At 36.1% G+C, this 5,204-nt stretch overlaps 1 protein-coding gene across 4 annotated transcripts in view; it reads right to left on the bottom strand.

Moving 5' to 3' along the window:
- The window catches only part of LOC106869637 (uncharacterized), a 99,735-nt gene that overhangs the window by 50,227 nt on the left and 44,304 nt on the right, over window positions 1-5,204 (bottom strand). The gene's annotated exons all lie outside the window — the stretch shown is intronic.

Consider the following 5,204-nt stretch of genomic DNA (forward strand, 5'->3'; position numbering starts at 1 on the left):
ATATATATATATATATATACACGTATATATCACTGTCAAGGAGGGATCTTAAGATGGTATTGAGTAGAATCTGAGCAGAATTTGAAGATGGCTCATTTGAGGGAGGAATGAAGCAGGAATGGAACCTGAATTAAAGTGAAGGGAAATATCAAAGTGGTGGGGGTTAAATACTACCAAAATTGAGGGTCACAACAAAATCCAAAGTCATGTTACAACTACACTTACAACAAAAAAAGTTTTACACGAAAACCAGGGGAACGCCAGATCAAACAAAATAGGGGAACAAAAAAATGGAGATGACAGGGTCCTTGACGAAGGTCACAGTAAGCCAACAACAATGGTTACTACAAGATCATTGACATGTATAGAATCGGGTTTTGAAACAATGGTTACAAAAGGGTCAGTTACAAAAGGTAGGGTTTGGGTTAGTGTTAAAAGCGAAAATATGGTCAATGATGAATGCCACAACAGGATAAATGGTGAAAAACAATGGATGAGAAAGGTCGTATAATGCTCACTAGGAGGCGTGATGGAAGGTTCAGTAATGAAACTCAGGGAAAACATCAAATGATATGGTTAGAGATGAAGGCTACAACACAGTTGGTGATGACAGCAAGGGAACTGATGACAATAGGGAAGGAATGGAATAACAGGGTAAGTGAAAACCTTATCATGTTATAATTGTTTTGTGCTTTGCTTATTATACACGCATATTCATGGTAGGTGCGTTTATGTGTATGTATATACGTGTGTATGTGTGTGTGTGTGTGTGTGTGTGTGTGTGTGTGTGTGTGTGTAAATGTGGTGTAGCCTAGTGGTTGATGTAGTTCGCTTAGTTATCACAAGGATCTGGGTTCCAATGAAGAAAGAAAAATAAACCAGAAGAAATAAAAAAGGGAAGAGAAAAAGAAGAGTCCAGGGAAAAAGAGAGAAGAGGATAGAGGTGGACATTATCTCACGATTATGCATAGCACACACATTCAGACACACACATACACACACATGTAGGCACTTATATTCAAGGAAACACAATCATAGACACACACAATAACAGGCAAGTCGTCAGACGCTCACGCTTTAACTTACCAGCAAATATGGAGAGAAAGGACGAGCAAGACATATTGATTTCAAATTTTGGCACAAAGCCAGCAATTTCAGGGGAGGGGGCAAATCGATTACATCGTTAATACTCAACTGGTACTTATTTTATCGACCCCGAAAAGATGAAAGGCAAAGTCGACTTCGGCAGTATTTGACTTTTGAACGTCCAGACGGACGAAATGCTGCTAAGCATTTTGTCCGGCCTGCTAACGATTCTGCCCGCTCGCCGCCTTAGAAAGAGCAAGGCATATTAATTCTAAGAATCACCAAAAAATATAAAAATTACCGAAATCGTCATCATTTTCCAAAGTCAGAGATAAGATACATAACAGAGAATTCATTACACAATGATGGATGTAGAATTTAGTGGACGGACATTTCCTGCTGCCTGTGAGTAGGACATACCGGCTGTAGTATAGCACCCTGGTACCAGGGACCAATAAATTCGCCGTAAGATATATCGCATCTGAAAAAGTTGCTTCCTACTATGAATCAATAACGATTTCCCCCATGTATGTATATGTGTGTGTGGGTGCGCGCGGATACACATGAATGCATATGTATGTCAGAGGGACGAACAGGAATTTATAACACCCTTCACCTCTCTCTTCTACTCGGACTTTTCCTTCCTTTCATTTATCTTTCTTTCTCCCTTATCTTTCTCTTTTCCGTCTCAGTCGAAGTGATTGACTTCGGTGTTTCTATTGTGTATCTATACGTCCGGCTCCCTTCAACCTTTTCTTTCGCCAGCCCTTCTATCGACAGCTGGCTGAAAGCAGGTCGTACTTTATGTGTCTTTGTATATGTACCTGCTTACCTATGTGTGTATGCATATGACAGGGAACTTTTCTTTCCTCTTTCTAGACCTATCTGAGTGGGTATGGGTAAGTGATCATGTACCTGTGTGTATGTATATGTATGTATGTGCACATGCGCGTGTATGTGTGTGCCTTTACTACTCACTGTTTTCCTTCGTCTCATGTTCTCCACTGATCTCCGCCAAAAGTCGGCTTGTGAGTTCAGTGAATCGTGTCTAATGCAATCGCGTATAACACAAAAAGTAGCAAAGTACGAAAAGAGATATATCATGGTTCAACCCACCTTTTAGTATATATGTAATATCCAGCATAGGCAGAACCGTTCTAAAATTAAGACACAGATATTTCCTTAACAACCGTAAATATAAGATTTTAACAAAAACACTGCAAAAGTTGAATGCAACTGTATTGACAATCTTGCCAACTCCATTGCTAAAATTTGCAGAAAATCTCACACAAATAGGAACTGGCCAAATTTTCTACTTGAATGGCGTGATTAACGAAGGGACTCACATAATTAACAAAACATCTCTATTACCGATCGTTTCTCCAGGTGAAACGGATAGAAACGGCCACATCACGAACATGAAGGCCTTCTATTTAGGGTCGGAAAGTATTTCAACTTTTAACAGCTGTTGGTAATTTACAAGTACGACAGAAAACTGCTCTCAGATCTGGGAGGATACTTCTGATACCTACATTGAAGGATCAATCGGTTGACCTTTCTCTGGATCCCATCACTAACGGACACCCCACCATCCCCTACTCTCCAGGCGTGCTGCCCCCTATATCTTTTCTGTCGCTATGATAATGACTTCTGTCCCTCTGCACTGACTGACCCCGTACCCCCACAATTCAGGTGCTTCCCAACTACACATTCGGCGCATCGGATATACTCTTTCCTAATGATATCCATTATGCTCATTTCTTTATCTCCAGAGTATTATCCCATTTGGAACCTTCTCCTTTTTCATTTTCCCGAAGACGTTAACTTGCATCAGTTTAAACAAAACATTTAGAGTATCAACCTCAGTAGTCGCGGAGGGTCTGCGAAGAATATATATATATGTATATATAGCATTATATATATATATATATATATATATATGAATATATATACAGGGTGTCTACAAAGTCTGGCTACATGGAGTAAATAAAATCATAATTAAATATAAGAAATAATAATTTCTTAAAGTATGTGTTAATCCTCGTGTACCCAGGCTTTGTGGACACCCTGTATATATATATATATATATATATATATATATATATATATTTCTAATATATATATTATATATATTATAATATATTATATAATGCAGATGTTATTATATATATCATAATATATATGTTATATGAATTGTAATATATATATATCGTATTATGTATGTATGTTATTCAAATATGTGTGTGTGTGTTCGTGTATATCTCTGTGTTAGTGCGTATCTGTGTATGTGTGTATATGTATACAGTTTATATATATATAAGCATGTTTATATATGTGTCACTCTATAAGAATCTAGATGTGGAAAGTAGTGACGAAAGAGATGGAAGATAGAGAAAGTATTATAAAGTGAGATGGATTGGATAATAAATTAAAATGAAACAAAGCCAAGAGAAGATATAGCCAACAGACAGCATCAAGAACGCATAGGAGACAGGCAATCTAGCGAGCAGACATTGAAATATCGGGAAGAACTGAACAAAAAGTGAGAAAGTAAGAGATAACGCGAGTTAGAGAGGAAAAGGGGAAAGAAAGAAGAGCTCTATGACAGAGACGAGGAATTGAGGGGTTATGGGATACTGTAAAAAGAGATACAGAGTAAGTATATGAGAGAAAGAGAAGATGACAGAATGAGAGAGATAGGGAAAGAGAAATACGCCTAATGTCGAAGCGTAGGGAGAACTTAAGAAATAGAAAGTAGATTGGGGAAGGTTTTCATTGGGAGAAAAACTGACGTAGAACTCCCCTTCTCCCTGTGTATGTATGTATGTATGTATGTATGTATGTATGTATGTATGTATGTATGTATGTATGTACGTATGTATTAAGTCATTATTCAGTTTTATTCCAAGATTTCTTGCCAATAGAGAAAGAACCGGTTTCTAACCCAGATCCAAGGCTCCTTCATTGGAATTTCAACACCAACAGGGTATTTTTGTATGTATGGATGTATACGTGAAGATTTGTATGTTTTGTTTAATGTATGTATTCTCATGCATATATTTGCATACCTAAACATGCTTATATATTCTTAAATGATAAACTTCTGGAAAGTTTAACAGGTTTTTATAGTTCCAGTGATGGCTTGAACCTGTAGTCTTCAAATTAACTTTCTCCTTTCCGGTTTTGAGAAACCTAATTTCTCAAGATTGGTATTTAGGCAGTGTGTTACATATCCGAGTGCCCCAATAATTACAGCTATGTATGTATATATGTATATATATATATATATATATGTATATATATATATATATATATATATATATATAGCAGAAGAGGAAAAATAACGGTGTATGCGAATGAGTCAATAATAATAATTATTATAAAAATGGTAAGGAAGAGTAAAAGAGTGAGAGTGAAAAAGTAAGGAAGTAATGAGAAAATTGTTTAAACATACAAAGGTAATTGCAAGTCAAACAGGCAGCTATAGAGAAACTGTTCGACATTGAGTTACTGGGCAAAAATTATGGCAAAAGTAAGTCAATGGCTGATGCGAAGAATTTGGTGCAAATCTACAAGAAAAACCAAGGGGAAACAGAAGAAGGGATCGCGGTTAAAAGAATAAGAATCACTGACAGAAGACAAAATGAAAGACAAGAAGAAAATGAAGCAAGACTTGAAGCAGAAAAGGAAGAATTACTGAATAGAAACAGAAATAAACTCCGTCATTTTTGACAGGCACTACTACAGTATATATGTATATGTATGTATGTGTGTGTGCGTGTTTGTTTGTTTGTTTGTATGTGTGTATGTATGTGTGTGTGCGTATGTATGTGTGTGCGCGCGTGTGTGTGTTGTGTTATTCATAATTTCCTTACAAATTAAAGTTCTGTTTCGGATCTTAACAAATCTCTTCAGAGATTTTAACAATGGAGCTTGTTAAGAAGTGAAACTAAGCTGCATTTTGTGATAAAGCAGCAACACGTTCTTCTGAATTGTTAAATTTTAAGTTTTAGCATTAAATATTTTTAAATGCATTATAAATTATATATTATACATGTGTGTAAACATATGTATGACTGTATATATATATATATGTATGTATGTATGTATGTATGTAT

Source organism: Octopus bimaculoides, chromosome 22 (genome assembly GCF_001194135.2).
Source record: "Octopus bimaculoides isolate UCB-OBI-ISO-001 chromosome 22, ASM119413v2, whole genome shotgun sequence".
NCBI classification, from domain to species: domain Eukaryota; kingdom Metazoa; phylum Mollusca; class Cephalopoda; order Octopoda; family Octopodidae; genus Octopus; species Octopus bimaculoides.